This window comes from Natator depressus, chromosome 7 (assembly GCF_965152275.1).
Source record: "Natator depressus isolate rNatDep1 chromosome 7, rNatDep2.hap1, whole genome shotgun sequence".
Classification (NCBI taxonomy): Eukaryota; Metazoa; Chordata; order Testudines; family Cheloniidae; genus Natator; species Natator depressus.
In genome coordinates this window covers 84,505,618-84,523,527 of record NC_134240.1, presented here as the reverse complement: position 1 = coordinate 84,523,527, position 17,910 = coordinate 84,505,618, and the positions used below count along the sequence as shown (strand labels likewise).

The following is a 17,910-nucleotide window of genomic DNA, read 5'->3' as shown; positions in this document are numbered from 1 at the left end:
CCATATTTCAGAGGGAGACCTGCTATATGCTGATCATATTATAACATTGTTCGGTCTGCCTGTATGGATGGACCCACACAGTAACCTAGCCATTTTATAGCTCTGAAGCCATATTCTTCCCTGCTGTAAATCCTCTGAAATCAATGAAATTATTCCAGGAACGAATTTGGCCCAGAGCTGTAACACAAGTGGGTAACATGGTTAAAAGACTGCTTGAACCTTTTAACGCTGAGAGGGCCAAGCTGTGTTATCTAAGACAAACATATAACATAGATTTACTTAGGTGGATAGTTGTTAATCTAAAGTAATTTGGTTTAATATTCCTTTATACAATTCTGAGCACTCTATACTACCCTAGAAGGTGGCTGCATAAAAATGGAACAGTATACAAGCTTCTTGTTAACTCAACTTACTGTACAACAATCACTAATTTAGCAAAATTGTCACTTCATCTGCAACAAAATTCCTTTAAAATCTAAGCATTTTTGAGTCAAAGAAGGTAACTTTTGACCCTTTCATTGCTGAATGATATACCTGGCATGTAATGTTTAAATGTGACCAAACATATCCAGAAAGTCCTGCCATATGAATCTATAATTAAAACAAACAAACCCTGCACAATTTGGGATTAAATGAACCTAAATTACTTTCATGTTTTCCATTCAATTGAATTCATTTTTATTTTAATTTTTCATGAGAAGGTGGATGGACAAAAAGCAACGCAAGTAAACAAATAATTGGTCTTTGTTCCTTATTGCATACATGTGTTTGTTTACCCAAGCAGTAGAACATTATTCTACTTTAAAATAGACAATAAGTAGTTTGCTCTTGTCGGTCTTCGTTTTAACCAAAATTTCTTAGAAAGAAATGCTGAGTTTCACACAGTTTTGGGTGATAGTTCCTCTGTTCCTGAGTACTGTACATTCTATTCCCCTCGTACAGGGTAAAAGTCTCAAAGCAGAAGCAATTTGTTTGCTGAACTCAGCTTTTTGTTCTGCTGAGCCTATTGCTGGGATTTCCACTTTGCAGGAAATTTTGTGATTTTGAAATTTGGGTTTGTTTAGATTTGAACAAATACAAACTATGGAAAATTTTCCACGAACCAGAAATTTTTTGGGGGAAAAAAAAAAGTTCATTTTGAAAACACCGACCTATGATATTTCTAAAACAAAATCTGCTCCCTGGAACACTGACAGCTGTGAGTGAAATTGACATTATTAGTCATACTAGTAGATGTGATGAAACTGACAAGCATCTGAATTTCTCTTAGCAGCTGCCAGGGCTCTCATGGACTATGACTCCAGGGCAGCCACACTCTGTAAACAGCCATAGGACACCAGATGGCTGGGGATACCAGACCATCCAGACTCCTGGGCCAGCTTGTCCCGGGACTTCAGACTCCCTGCTTCATGGGAAAGAGCTTGGAAGCACTGGCATGTGCAGCTCCCTTGGAGCTGCAGACCCCATGAAGACCAGGTTCCCCAATCTTGGGGTAGTCTGCATGGTGAGGCTGCCTTGGAGCCATGGACCTGGAAGACAGGTCTCTCCAGCTGCCCAGCAGAATGCCCAGGGGATGGGGACACTAGGATTTCCAGACTTCGATTTGCCAAAAGTTTGTTGAACCTGAGATGTTTCATAGAAACACAAGAAATCGGCATTTCCCAACAAACTTAAGTCAGGAAATTTCAGACCAGCTCTACTGGAGACATGGCTTCTGCTCTTACACAATATACACACCCAATCTTGCCATACAGCATGGTGAATGTGTGACAACTGGTGGTCTTAGTGCAGGCTGAAATGTTCTGAGTTATGCTGGCCCTTAGCATCTGTTCCCTGCACTGACCATCCTCCATTCTGACTTTCTGTTGCAGACTGAAATTATGTATATAAACACATTTGTATAGATGCTATACCTAGATATATATGCAAAATACATTGAATGGTAGAAGAAGTCTTAACATCAGTCATTAGAGTTTTAAAGTGGAGAGTGTAGTGGACTACTATTAGTAGTGCTGTGCAGAACAACAGACCACATTAATTTTATGATGGTATATTGCAGGGGCTGATATAGCACGATGCTTCTGGATCATTTTTTTTAAAGGAGGAAATAATGGCTCATGTTTGTCAGACTTCTCTGATTAAGGAGCACTAGTAACAGACTTTGGTTATGAGGATAGTGGTAATGGCGGGGGGTCAAGTTTGGGGTGAGGTTAAAGCAAGGAGATATTGGAGCTCCCTCAGTCTTGCAGAGGAGCCTGGGTAAGGAGTGAAGTCACTCCTAGATCTTGTTTTTTCATATTATCTGCATCTAGTTTCAGTTAAGAAAGCACTGTCACCTCAAATTCATTCAAATGTTGATTCAGGCATCATAAAACAAACTACACTCATTTACGTTTTAGTTATGTTGGTATCGGTTAAGGAATAAAATTAGTCCTCGCATCTTTTCTCATCTGTTGTTTTCATTCATTTATCTCCCTGATTGGCTTCCCAAGAAATATCAAAAGCACTTTTTATAACTGGACACAATCTTCTCCTTAGATACAGTTCTAACTTGGTGAAGCCATGACTTTGTATGCGGGTATTATTTTGTGCATTGGTGGAGATGGAGAATTTGAGTAGAAGGCTGAGAGGTAGATTGTCCCCTTGAGCATCTTGCATGGTGTCCATTAACGTTAATGAGAATTACAGTATATAGACATGATGAGGAGAGAATAGACTTTTTCCATCTGAAATGTATTCTTTAGTTTGACATGAAAGGAGAAAATGAGCAGTCAGGTTTAAGTCAGCAGTGGTACCAAAGTACTGATACTCTGTAAACTAGAGGTTGGCTAAACAAAAGTAGAAAATAGAACTATTGTTAGTTATAAACAAAGATTTATGCCTTTGCTCTATGTAAATACTAATTTAGAGCAAATGCCAATAAGAATAGACCCAGCTGTGTAGTCAGATGCATTTTAATTACACACTGTAAAACAAAGGTTAAGGATTCAGTGTAAATTTTCTGCATGTATGTTCCAGATAAATGTCATTGCACTGGGAAATCATCTGTATCAGCAGTTTTTTTCACAAATATTCTTGTAAAATTAGAAGTCAATTCTGTGAGGTTTATCTACGCTGCAGCTGTCAGGTGTGATTCCCAGTGCAGATAGACTAGTGTTAGCTCAGCTCGAGGTAGCATGCTAAAAATAGCAGTGTGGACACTGCAGCATGGGTGGTAGTCATCCAAGTTTAGACCCTGGGAGTTGGGCAGGCTTGAAGTTGGATGACTAGCTGGAGTCTTTGCAAGTGCTGCAGTGCTGTGAGCTAGCATGAATCGATCTACTCATGCTGGGAATCACACCTCTTGACAGCAGTGTAGCCATACCCTGATAGGCCACTGGAACTGGTCAAGTCCAAAAGTCTTTGATAGTGACCATGTATTTTATTGCAGCTCTGGAGGTTTAAGTGTCTTCCTGTGCATAGGGCTGAATGCTGTAGTGGGTGCAGTATACTTCTACCCAACTAGGGATAATTTTTCAGAGAATTGAAGGGTGGGGGAGAGAGACAAGCACAACTCTTCATTAATAGGAGCAAAATGCATTTAATTTGAATCTGCACATTGCTCCCTGGAGACCAGAGACCAGCAGCCCTAGAGGCATTCATTCAGCAAAATCTTTGGCAAGGAGGATGGACCAAATCACAGCTGCATAATTTTCTTTCACCTAGAGCAGGGCTTAAGTGTTCAGGGAGCTAGCCTACCGAGTGTTTGTAGAGGGAGGGGAGAAGCTGGCTTGGTGATGTGTGTGTTTATGTTCCCTCCTTCCCCCCACCCCTCTTAAGCTTTATCTCTTTTGGCTAATCTGCTGCTAACCATTCACTTTTGCTCTCAGGCCTCACCTCATAATTTAGCTCAAATTACAATATGAATATAGCCTAATCTGTAATTTAATAAAAGCACTCAGAATTAACATATCTAACCATAACTGCTCAGTCACCTGGCTTTTTACGTTGTATCACTTTTCCCTCTCTCTTGTATTGTGTCTGTGTAAAGCAAATGCTTATTGGGGGAGGAAATTTTTCCTGCCTGTAAAAAGAGTGTGTCTGTGGTTGTACGGAGACGGAACCTGAAAGGCACCAAGACATGCACTTTGTTAGCAGACCATTCATAGAAACATGATATTTCTTTGAAAAACAATTTTCGTTTTTTCTAATATGTTCTGTTTGAGAGATTTTTTTGAATTAAACTCAAATTAATCTTCATGCCAAATTGCCAGCTCTCAAAGAGAAAAGTGTATGATACTATTTAACTCTGATAGTGTGCCCATATGGTAGAAGATATCTGTCTACCCTATGACAAGGGTAAATCTTGCTCTGCCACCTGTGGGCAAGGAGAACCATTAACACAGCAGGATCTGTGGAATCCTAGTGTGATGGGACAGATTTGAGGAGTCAGCACAAGAGGGACAGCATCAGCAGACATTCTTTCCAAAGATGTAGGGATTGTGATATTTCAGATTAATTGTTTTTATCTTAAAATATTATTGAATTTTTGCAGAAGCATTTGAATTTCAATTACTTGTAGATTTTGTGCTGCAATCAAGTGTTTTCACTGATAAGGCTAAATTGTGAGGAGTCTGGTGGCATCTTTAAAGACTAACCGATTTATTTGAGCATAAGCTTTCACGGGTTAAAAAGCCCACTTCTTCAGATGCATGGAGACAAGGCTAAATTGCAACACTTCTGAGAAACTGTTAGTCTTTTTAGAGGAAAGAATTAAACAGAATATTGCTGTAATATGGAATACACTTGAGTAGCAGTTTCTACCTCCTGTCGGGAAAATTACCCTGTGTAGTTGAATATAAACAAAAGCTTGCAAGCTGTCAATGATGGCATACCCTTAAATTATCATCGACCCAAGGAGGCAATAAGTAATTACAAACGCTTTTATAGACTCTAATTTTACTTTGGAATTAAGTAACTCCTATCCAGATTCATATTTTCATGTTCTCTATTCTCCAGATACAGTTCTATATTGATCAATGCTATAGACGTAAGACACCCTCTAATTAGTTACTCTCATGTGATAGGAAAGTTGCTTTTGGTATTAAACATTATAGTTACTTGTTGTTATTCTAAGCATCCTTTTCAAGTATTGTATTGGGATGCTTTACAGGGAAATAATAATAAAATAAATTGGATGGTGAAATACCTGAAGTCTAACATTTTGCTTTAGAAATATTGAGCAAATTTCTTGACCAAATCTTGAAGCAACAGTACTTACTGCTATGTAGGAGAAAATTCAACCTCTTAGCGTGCCGCACCCAGTTATATCTGAAATACCCCCTAAGCCTCACATGGAGAGGTCTCTATGCAGCCTCTCATTTTATATTGGCAAGCAGTCATGCCTTTGCTGTGGTGGGGGGCATCAATCTCAGATAATCTCACCACTTTTTTTTAAATCTAACTTTATTTTGAAAAGGGTTTGGGTGTATGAGTACTGTTGACTACTTATGTTCCTTCCTACCCCATATTTTGCCCTTCTCAGTTCTGTCCTATCCTTGTAATATAGTTGTTTGCATTTTTGAAGCATTTTTATTTTTGTATTGGATTTTATAATGTTGTATAGTGCTTGACTGGGGGCTTCAGAGGGTGGAAAGTGGGGGAATAAAATAAGGAATTACGCAGCATCTGAAAGACGTCAGCACCACAAAGAAACTGTCTCTTTAAGATCACATGTCCCAGGACCCAGATTAAATAGGATTAATATAATGAAGCGGTAGATTGAATAACTTTAAATACAACAGGTAATGTTTTCAAAAGCCCCTAATGACTTAGGAGTCTAAGTCCCATTTTCAAAAGTAACTTAAGCACTTAGGAGCCTAAGTCTCATTTAAAGTCACTTTTGAAAATGAGATTCCTAAATTGTTTAAGCACTTCTGATTACAGTGATCTATATAAACGAATGAGTAGGTAGGCAACATGGTGTAGTGGATAGTGCATTGGTCTGGGATCAGGAGACCTGAGTTGTGTTCCTGGCTCTGCCGCTGGCCAGCTGTGTGTCTGTCTGCCTTGTGAAAGTAGCAAATCTTGCTTAGCCATCTGTGGGCAAGGAGGCCCATCAACCCAACAGGATCAGTGGAATCCTATGGGAATGGGTCAGATAAGGTTAGAAAATTGACTTAAAACATCAGAAAGTCTCTAATAGTGGCACTGGCAGATAGTTCTATCCTGCACTGTGCTTTTCTCTCCATACTGTAATTAACCTCATACTGTTGTGTGTTCACAAGTTTTCTTCACTTGCCTCCTTACTTCCTTTCTCCCTTTCTATCCTCCAAAACCAAACCCCTAAACCCTTTTATTCTACAATTAAGATTACTATTATGTTTGATGCTCACATTGCGTATGGACATGTAAGAAGACAAGACCCTTCCTCTGAAATGCTTATGGGCCAAGTATCAAAGACCGATGCTTTTATATACACAAATGACCATAACATGCTTCTAGCCCGAGGAGCTGGTTATGTTTTGCTCAATAATCTTAGCGATCATTATCAATACAGAGCCCTGAAATAAGCCAAACTTTGATGCCCTCTGAGCTGAATCAGTTAGTCATGTAGTTATAAGGTCTCCAGTTGATGTGGCCTTTGTGTACCTTGACCTGTGAATTCTCATGCTTGCACAATATACTTGGAAGATGTATCCTTTCATTGAAATGTATGAATCTTTAGATTCAGGTATTATTTCAGTTTGGTTTTGTTTAAAAAAAATCTTTAAGGCTAAGAAAATGCTTGGTTGCTTATATTAAATTGTATATGCATGGCACACAAACAATCCTGTGGAAACCCTTATTATGAGGATTATTTTGCATCCATGTATGGGTCAAGTGTGTGCTCCCTCTTTCCTCTCCCACCCTATCCACCAACAGTCTGTGGCATAATTACTTTCTGCCAAAACTAGAAATATTTGCTATTACTTTTTTGTATTACAAACTTTGTTATTCATTTTCACTGGGTTTGTTTGGCAAATATTCCTGAATGTTACTGATTGCTGTATGTGCTCCTTACTTACTGTTCCTAGGTGTTGAGCAATTCTTTGTTCTTGATGTCATTAATTGATTTTGCTGTGTTGCAATGTTGCATAATATGTAATATTTGTGGGTTTTTTATTTTAATTTTGGTTTTGGTTTTTGTTGTAACCAACATTCCCTGATTTTCTTCCCTCTTTCTAACCCTCTCCCCTCTCATCAGGATTTCTGGCAGGTACTGACTTGTCAGCATGTGCTTTAAACAGTTTGCGCTTCAAAACCCGTAATATGCACTTTTTTTTGTAAAAAGGGACAGTGTATATTTCTGCCTTCCCCCACTCCCTTAAAGTATTTTTTAATTTGTGTCCTTTTTATTTAGCACATAAATAATAGATATTTTTATCTCAAAATATTAAAATTTAAATCATGCCAATGAGAATACAGTCCCTTGAGTAACTTTTTAATAAGTGTCGTTATTCAAGGAAACCGATCATCTGGAAGAACCAGAAGATATTAGTGCCTGTTCTCTTACTTTTTTGGTACCTCCTCTTGCAGGCTAGGATTTACTTACATTGTTTGTTAGAATTCAGTGCAATAGTACATTGATGGAAAATGAAATTTCCTTTCCAAGCCATGGAATAATTTTCATTCTGTGATAATGGACAGGCATTTCTCAAACCAAAAGTAAATTGCAAAATGTTTTTAAGGGAAATTGCAGGCATTTGAATGTGCATGGATCTTGAAAAGACTGTTTTATACACTTCCATGCATTTTTAACTTTATGTAGCTACAACATTAGCGAGAAATAACTCATAAATAAGACCACACTTTATAAAATGACTTATGGGAAAAGGAAATGACAGACAACAGAGAGCTGTTCTACTTTGCATTCGTGAAGAGAGACTCATACCCAGAATAGGAATGAGCAGGTAGAACAAGAGAGTAATGCCATGCTTGGTATTCAGGTGGCAGCCAGCTACAGATTTCAAGGAGAGCCCTTCTGCGGTGAATAGGGAAGAACACTCTCTATTGAAGAGTGTTCTGTTGCTGAGTTACTATTTGTGCCTTATTAAAAAGCATTCCTTGTGCCCTGTATCATTCTGATCTCAGTGCTGTGGTACAGGAGGACAGGGCCGGCTCTACAGTTTTTGCTGCCCCAAGCAGTGAAAAAAACTGCCGCCGCAGACGGCAAAAGGGAGAAGCTGCCGCTGAATTGCTGCCGCGGCCAGCGGGACAGAGGAGCTGCTGCTGAATTGCCGCTGCTGCGGAAACATTGCCGCCCCTTTCCAACTCCCGCCCAAAGCACCTGCTTGGAACGCTGGTGCCTGGAGCCAGCCCTGCAGAAGGAGTTAGAGCAGCCTAACAACAAAAAATGTCTCTGATTAAATGCAATTATCTGTGTTAAGGTTCTAACACTTGCGTTTCCTAGTGTTTGAGTGGAGAGTTCTGTTCATAGGGTCCCCAGAAAACAAAGTAGTCTGTGAGTAGACTAACTTACACTAGTCTGATAGTGGGCTACATAAATTGCTGTGTGTAGGGACAATGTGGTGACTTGCTTGAATAAACTAAGACTATGCTTTATGAAATAGGCACAACTGATTATATATACGATTACTTATCAGAAGGATGGAAGTCCAGGTGACTTTAATTTCTAGATTTAAGTTATTTTGTTCTGTTACTCATGCCATCTAAACAAGCTGAGTTATCAAGCCCCTGTATCAGGTGTTAAGAAGGGAAATTTGGTCAACCCCTTAACAGTGCTATTGAGCTTTGTACTGGTATAACTTGGATTTCAGTTATAACATGTTAAGCTGGAGACTTCTTACCCTCAAATGAGTTTAGCTCTTCATTTATAGGTGGAGCCGATAGTGCCCCCTGTAGTTAAAGTTGCTTGACATTTTCCATTATTTTCAGGGGGCTTATAACTTTGCTGACCTATCCATTCCGGTGGGCTGCCTCAGGTTTCTCCTTTTTTTTTTCTTGTTTCTGCTAAAACCATTGAGCTGTTTCTGAGAACAAGATTGGGGGAAATATGTTTAATGTTAAAAAAAACTTCTTCCAGCTGTTTCATTAACAAGCTCTCGCACCTCCAGGCCTTGGAGCAAGGGCCTGAAATCTGGCAGTTGCCCTGGATAGGTCTTTTGTCATCTCTTTGAAAATTTGCTAAAACTTGGCCAAGTAAGAAGCTTTGAAAATTCTCAGTTTGCTCATGCTCAGTAGAGATTTGTTAGTGTTTGGCTACTAAACTCTCCAAAGATGCCATCTGCACTGAGCATGCTCCATCCCAGAGCTGCTTAGGTTGAGCAGGACTCTAGGTTGCTCCTCCTGCTTGCTGAGAGCTGCTGTGGTGCAGGCACAGGAACTGAGAAGAGGGAGAGACTCACCTGTGTTCTCCTTGCCTGGCCCAAAGCTGCACTGAGGAGGAGGAAGCAGCTTGGTTTGAATATAGAGGACAGAGAAGAAGAGGGAGAACTGGAGCAGGATGGTGGAGTGGGCGGCAGGAGGCAGAGGGGGAGAGGACGGTGCACAGCAGGAGCTAGTGTGTGTGCACAGATGTTTGGTTTTATTAAGTGCAGAAGGGAAGCGATCTGGATGTGGGAGGGTGTGGTTTTGCTGGAAAGCGGGGGAGGAGGGTTGCGTGCTGGGAGCCAGGTGATGATTTTGGATTTGGATAGAAGTAAGGGTGCAATAGATAAGAGGAGGGGCACAGACCCCCACCCTCCAGACATAAACACTACTACAAATTCAGGATCCTGGTCTTTCAGGTGGGAATGGAAGGGGGCAGAGTTCTGAGCATGTAATAATGCACAAACCAGATCCAGACTGCCTGCTCCCTGGAACTGAATTGGTCACTGGGGAATCGCTAACACAACCAGAGTTTGGGGCAGAGGCTGCAACAAATCTGCCTAGCCCTGCCTGTTGCTATCTGGGGCTCAAGCGCGTGCCCTCCCCCCCCGCCCCCCCGAATTGTATCCTGCAGGGGACTGCAGAGACATACCTTGGTCCCTCCAACAGGTGGGCAGCTCCATGGAGTAGGCGTTGGGCACATGATTATGTGCTCTGGGCCCTACTCATGGCTGCCCTGGCCCAGCACATGGAGCCACTGAACGAGGTTAGGCTGCTGAGCTTCCTCTGCAGCTGTGAGGATGGCAGATCCTGCAATGCATAGTTGCTGGAGCAATACAGTCAATCCTCTCTTCTAGCGTGGGGACCTCTGGGATAAGTGGAATGAGCCTGGAACTGATGGTAGCTCAAGGAGATGATGGCTCCTAAAAGGTGAAGCTCCTGTACCTCTGTACAATGGGTGGAGCTTCATCTGTGCCCCTGGAGGTGGGGGTGCCCACTATGTACCACTGAGCGCTTCCATACCAGGTGCAGAGGGGTCCTGGCCACTGCCCCAGAAACACTGGCCACAAAATCTCTCTGAATGAGAATTTCAGGAACATCTGACAATCCCAGGGAGACACTCTCATGCTCTGCCTCCAGTTACATGCTGGGCCCCATGGAGACCTTCCCCTCAAATCACCAACCCCTGTTTTGAGGTTTTAGAGTGCACTCTTTCCTCCAGAGTCTGCAGTTGAATCCAGGAGTCTTGAATTGCTACATTTCTCTGCTGACAGCAAATAGCCATGAAATCCACTGGTAAAGGAAATTACATTTAAAAAACTGTTAAAAGAATGTTAAGGTGGCAAAGTCAAGCATGCAAAAGCTAGCAAGTACCAGAATTAAGGTTTCATATGCAATTCAGCCCCCTTGTGTGTATGTATTATGATAGTCTTTAATGATAGGATCACACACTGGTTTTTTTCACTGTCACATTTGGTGAATTGGTAGTTTTTCCATATTTCTTCATTCATTGTGTGGCTCCAGGCCTTATTTACTGTTCACTTCCTGCTCTCAATACAGAATTATTATTTTCCTCTTTGGCTTTCCTATAGTGGTCATCGCTGTAGCAAGTAAATGCATCACTACACATTACACTGCAAACGTTAATGAATTTATCTTCACAAAACCCCTATGAGGTAAAGTGGTGGTGGGTATCATCCCCATTTTACATCTGGGGAATCTAAGGCACGCACACATTAAGGTCAATATTGTCAAATGTGTCAATTTTAGATGCTAACTTGAGATATGTACACGCTGGTTTTTCAGAGCACTTTGCGTTTTATAGCATGTATATTCAGAGCACAGCTCCAATTGATGTCAGTTGCAGCTGTGAGTGCTCAGCATGTCTGCAGATGTGGCCTCAGGTGTCTCACACTGGGAATCCAGAATATAAGGAACATGCAAGTGACCACCACCTCTGAAAAGTGTGGTTGAAGTGACTTGTCCAGCATCACAAAGGAGCTCTGTGGCAAAGGCGTGGATAGAATCCAATTCTCCAGGGCAGCATTAAACTTCCTTAACCATGAAACTATCCTTTCTCTTCCGGCAGTTCCCTCTCATTCAATACTCATCTCCCAACTAAAAATAAGCAGGGAACGTAAAGACAACAGTTTCAGTCACTACTCAACTCTGATTAAAGCTACATTTATGTCACTGAGGTCATGGAAGTCATGGAATCCGTGACTTCCAGAGAGCCTCCATGACATTCTCTGCTTAGCCCCAGTGGCTGCTGGACTCAGGAGCTGGCAGGCAGCAGGGCCCTGGTAGGGTTCCAGCGATAGGTGACAGGCGACGGGGCCCCCTGCAAGGTTCCAGCGACAGGTGACAGAGTCCTAAGGGGGCCCTCCTCAGGGTTCCAGCGATGGGCGACAGCCTCAGGGAGGGGGACACATCGGGCGAGTGGCTGGGAGTGTCCCATTTTCTGTTTGGAAAATATGGTCACCCTGCAGCTCCCAGATGCCGTGGGCGAAGGGGGATCCCAATAGCTCCCAGCCACCATTGTGGCGGGGGAAACCATGGAGACGCAGCAGCAAAAGTCACAGACAGGTCACAGCTTCCGTGAATTTTTGTTTATTGTCCGTGACTTTTACTAAAAATAACCACAACAAAATCTTAGCCTTAACCAGGTTCATTCCCTGAGCAGTGCCCATTCCTGTGCATTTAATGAGGCTGGAAAAAATAGTATGTGATCTCGTAATTAAAGACTTCATCAAATGCAACTGCACAAGGGGGACAAGATGGGTGAGGTAATAGCTTTTGTTGGACCAACTTGTCTCTGTCACCAACAGAAGTTGGTCCAATAAAAGATACTCCCTCACCCGCCTAGTCTCTCTCATATCCTGGGACCGACATTGCTACAACTACACTGCAATGCACCAGGGGATCAAACTAAGGTTGCATAGTCAACCTTAGTACTTTCATTTCCTAATTTTTGAGTGTTTGATTTTGCAACCTTAACTTACTTTTTGGATGCGATTTATCTATAGACCAGTTCTGAGATACTGCTTAGCACATTTTACATTAGGCAGCATCTTTACACCTTTCTTTACATCTTTCCAAATTAGCATGAGGAGGAGACCAGAAAGGCCAGTGGGTTTATTCTCTTTAATGCACCAAGCAGGGAGTTCAGGAATTGGAACTTTTGTTCTTGGCAATAGAAAAGCTCTTCACCTCAAAGTTCTAGGCTCACATTCTGATAAAGTCTATCATTTTTTATAATTAAATAATTAATAAGGGCTTGTGAAGACAGGTCTATAATTGAAAAAACTAGAACCTCTCACCACTGACCAATGTTTTTTTGATCAGTCCTGAGAAATCTTGAAAGCCCAACAGTACCTGCAGCACTGAGTTGTTGGTCCTTTTAGATGGGTGAAAAGTAATATCCCTTCACAGATGAAAGATTGTATTTGTTACGTTCTTTGTGTGATGTTTTTGCAGTACCCTGTGGTACATTGAAAATGTTGGCACCTATAGCCTAAAAATAGCTTAATGGTGGAAAATTAAATTAAACTTTATTCTTAAGGAACTATTGCTAAATTGCAATGATGGCGCAATGTTGCTCTAAACCAAAGAGTAAATAACTTTGTTTGAAAAGGAAGTGTGTATTTGATATACTAATATAAGCCTTGTTAAAATGGCATAAGTTTGCATCAATTTTGAGTCCTGGGGAGCTCCACCAGTGGGAAATCGAAGTATAGACTGTCCCTTTTCAGAGGCATTTCCTTCTTGCTTTTCTAGCAGGGGTTTCTCCCTTGCATGTCCAGTTCCTGCTGCCTGTGAACGTCTTGGAAAGTTTGTGTTTTTTCTCTTGACTGCATAGAATGCTGGCCTTGCATTTCAGGTGCGGTTTGTTTAACAGTGACGGATATTTACTGTGTTGCTGAGAGGAGTATCTGTAAATTTCTTTTTCCAGTCTCAGGAGACCGCCAATAGTAATGGTAGCTGCTTAATGCTTGATTCTCCTGAAAATGTCTAAATTCCCATTTAGAGGAAGAAAGCCCAGGGAAAGGTTTTATGTCTCATCTTCAGATATATCCTAAAGATAAAAGATTTACATTAAAATTCTTTCCATTAGTATGTGCTACTCAGAGATAATAAGCCAAAGTGCTTTCCTGACTAAAATAAAGAACACGCGAGTGGGTATTTTCCTAACTTTTCTAAGCTACTTTTTAATATTCTGATACCTCTGAATTTGACATTCAGAACCCGTTTTTGTTTATATGAAGATACAACAGGAGCGTTCTAGAACCTGCGGATAGTGTTACTATAATAAACTTTCTCACTATATGCAGAGGCTTAAAACTCAACTACAAAATTCACTATTCAATGAAATGCTTCATAAGACCTAAGCTTGAGCAATTTTTTTTATTTTCAGACTTAAAAAAACTAGACCACCCTTATGTAACATTGATTGTGAAATATATTGCTTTTTAAAAAGTCAATAAAAAGGAAAAAACAATTAATGGGAGATGTATAATATAATTTTGTCTGTCCTTGCTTCAGGGTACACTGCAGGACCGATCTACTTAGTTTTGCCTCTAGATTCTTCAAGCTGAAGGACTTTTTTTTTTTTTTTAAATTTAATGGCTGTTTTAACTGGATAGTCAGGTGCCAAGGTGATGGGTGCCACTTATAAATCTCTAAATGGCTTTGATGCTTTAGAATTTGAATAGCATTTTATCTGACTATGTAGTATCAGTCTTTTGGTATTTTGAAAACAGAAATAAAATGTCCTTGGTATTAATATTTGAAAACATGGCCACTGGGTATTTTAACCCATAACTTTCATGGGAATTTCATAACTGTCCTTCTTTATATACATGTATATCTTTGTACATGCTCCAAGAGAGGTACTGTTACAGAACATCTGCTCAAATTCACTTTTAGAAGAACTGCCTTAAAAGTTTACACAGATCTAGGACTGCACTGGTTGTGAAGGAGTTCTTCTGGTTGAAGTAAGCAATGTGCATTTACCCAGGCTCTGTCTAGACTATGAAAATAGGAGACACATTTACACATTCTGAATGCTGCTGAACCCTATAGAGTTGACCAAGATCAGTTAATATTTTTAAAGGAGTCTATCCTGGTCTAAGCTAGATGGTATGTGGAAATGAAAAATGTGCTAATTAAAATGTGTTGACTAACATGATTCTAAAACATTGCCTATTTTCCTGGTCTAGCTGTGCTCATAGCAGGATCTCTATCTGTTTGTTTTATTTAAATGGACGCTGCCAGTCAGGAGGGGCCCAGGAAAGTAAAATATCATGCAGCACCCCAGAACTAATTGTGTTCAGTATACAGGTATATTGCTATGTAACTTTGTGAATGTCCTTGGTATTGATTGGATGTGATTTCAGAGAACCTTAAACAGTGACTTTAAAAACACAAGCAATTTGTCTAAAAATGAAATGAAAGAGAAAATCATCCCCATGGGACTTCTGCAAGGGACTTTGCTTTCCATTAGAAAGAAGTGAGTTTGACAAATGTCCCTTTGATTCCCATAAATATCTGTGTGAAAAATTGCTTTCTTTTTTGTAGTACTAGTTTAAAACTAGAACACAGAAAATCATAAATGAAAATGCAAAAATGCTGAAGGTCTAACTACAAAATCCAGGAAATTCAGAGCAAAGGCTGGTATGCTGTAACTTATCCTGATGGACATCAAAATTGATACAGATTTAGAATATCTCTACAATATTTAGTCCTCTGAGACAGATGAGAGATACTGTTTCAGTCTTGATCCTGAATACGCTGATTGTTGTAAAGCTTCAAACCAAAACATTTCTAAGTCTTTTTTTTTTCCAGTGTGAATATTTATGGCTGTCTATGAAAGAAAAGTTTATAACGTTTTAGTGTGTGTTGAATAGTCCATAGAACTAAAGGTGGTCAGTTGGGAATGAAAGGGAATTTGCTTTACAGCAAGCTGAAATTTACAGTATCTTAAGCATTCATTTTTCATAGATGGATACACAATTTCTGTAATGTTAAAGAATTAAAAAGGGAACAAAAACTTAATCTCAACAGCTATTGTAAATCAAAAATGGATAAGGTTGAGCTATAGTCTGTCATTAATTTACAAACAAAAAAATCTAATTTCTGGGTGAAATTACTAATTTCGTTACATGCGCTATGCTTTGTTGTTTTGGAAGGGGAAAACTGTGAAGTGATTGCTTGAGATGCACAACTTTTTGATGCTTTGATGCACATGAGCCCGAAGTGGGTATTGAAACATAAGCATTAATTGCATGGATAAACTTGCTGAATGTATGTTTCCATCCCCCAGGATGAAATACATACTGTCATTTTAAATGACTTGCAAAAGTACTTTTTTTCCAAAAGGAGCACATTAAATGTTGTTCGTTAAGTAGTTTTTGAAATGCAAAATGAAATGGTGCTACAGGGGTTTATTTAGATTAGCTTTTTAAATGCAACAGAGGTGAATAGTGAAATTCACAGAACTCTCTGACTTTGCAGAGAAGACAGAAGTAAATCTGTCAAAAGATACAGCTTTATATATTCATTTATCTCAATATTAGATGACGTGTATACTTTGATCGTTTAACTGTAAATCATGCCTGGCAACAGCCAGAGCACTAGGTTCTCTTATTGCCCCTCCACTGGCATTCTAACAGGGTGGCAGTGCAGATGCTTATACTGGGCAGTCAGCCAGAAGATTCCAGTCCTGTGACTTCACCACCACGTTCCTTTTTGTATAACACTCTGGACTTCTCTCCTGAATGAGCCCTGAAGGATATGATTTTTTGCTCCCAACTTAAAAAAACAAAAACCTCCAGAGGGCATAGAAAGTGAGGTGGGGGAAAGGTACCAAGTTGGGTTTTACAGGAAATCTAAATTTAGATTTGGTTCAGCTGACATGAATTTGTCTGCAACTGCAAGCTGTCCCATTATTTGGCAATCTTTGCTCAAGAGAGGGCCAGACCTCTCCAGGGCCTAGCTGTGTGGCAAGTCAACATCAAGATGCACTGGCAGAATATGAGAGGAAGCTTGCATAATATTTCTCAGTGCTTTGCTTGGTTACAGCCTCTGTATATGTCACTTGAGAACTAAAAATCAAAAATTCCTTTAAGGGGAGAAAGGAAAAAAATCAATATCCCTGCCCCCTTCCACTTTCATTAGCTGAGATCAGAATAAGAAAAATCAAACATTTTTCTTGACCTTATATTTGTCAGGCTTTTGACAGAGTTTATAAAGGTGGGGAAAAAATTTCCATATTTTTCTGAGTTTGCCTTAGGGGAAAAGAGTACCAAAATGACTGCTCAAAACTCCTGGCTAAATGATGGAATTGCTTTTCTGGTATTTATTGCAACACACACAACACTCTGGAAAGCAAGAACATACATCAGTGTTGTTAGTTGCCTTAAGATAACTCTTTTTTTTTCTTCCATTAGATTAAATTGTCATTCTTGGATCTGCTTGTTGCTAGAAAGCCTAAATTTTATGGAATAGACTGAGCTTCCTTCTTTAAATGTAGATAAACCTTTCAGCTGCATGGTCAATGTTTAGCAAAGTTTGTAAGATCAATTGACGGTATGAATCTGTTTGATAAAAATTACTGAGTTTGTTACATAGAATATCAGGGTTGGAAGGGACCAGGAGGTCATCTAGTCTAACCCCCTGCTCAAAGCAGGGCCAATCCCCAATTTTTGCCCCAGATCCCTAAATGGGCCCCCTCAAGGATTGAACTCACAACTCTGGGTTTAGAAGGCCAATGCTCAAACCACTGAACTATCCCTCCAGCCCATCTTCACTGAATATACACAGACTTGTTTGTAATGAAATAAATTATATATTTGATTTGTAAATGTATCTGTTTATGTATGCTTGTTTGTGTGCTTGTGTCTAATGTGATTCATTGCTTGATAAAAATTATTATAAATATTTTTACAGTGCATTGCTCACTTGTGAATTCCCAACAGTGAATGTTCTTTAGGCAATGTTGTATGATCTTAACTGGTTGCTCAGTTTTTTTTAATGTATTTTACATAGGGTTGACTTTTTTTTCATTTGTTTGAAAATTCTTGGTTAATCATTTTAACCTGAGCACATGAAATTTGAAGGTTGTACTGAAGTTGTACCAATAACTAATCGTGCCAATTATAAAGACGACTCATTGCCTAAAGAGTTTTAATTTTGCTTTTCTTTGTCATTTTTCTCTGTTTTAATTCCTCATGTTAACCTTTCAGCTGTAATATAACTCATGCTATGTTGTAACGAAACAGCAGAAAAAATAGACTGCACAAAAGGTGTTGATGGCGTTGACTAGAAGTCAGAGCTTTATAGACAAGAGGAAATATATTTTAATAAAGAGAGAATTGGGTATCGATTTTGTGCCTTTAATGTCAATAGGCTTTATAGCATTTCAAAAAGAGTTTTAAACAATCCATGTGATGCTTTTTCATAGCTTGTGGTGTTCAGAATCCTTGAGGCAACTTTGAATATAGAATTGTCATTAGTTTTAGATACTGATACGTTTTTCTTTTCAGGTGGGTGAGCAAACAAATG

The 17,910-nt window shown here is 39.8% G+C and overlaps 1 protein-coding gene across 6 annotated transcripts in view; it reads left to right on the top strand.

The window, feature by feature from the left end:
• MICU1 (mitochondrial calcium uptake 1) overlaps positions 1-17,910 on the top strand; it is a 214,043-nt gene that overhangs the window by 74,058 nt on the left and 122,075 nt on the right. The gene's annotated exons all lie outside the window — the stretch shown is intronic.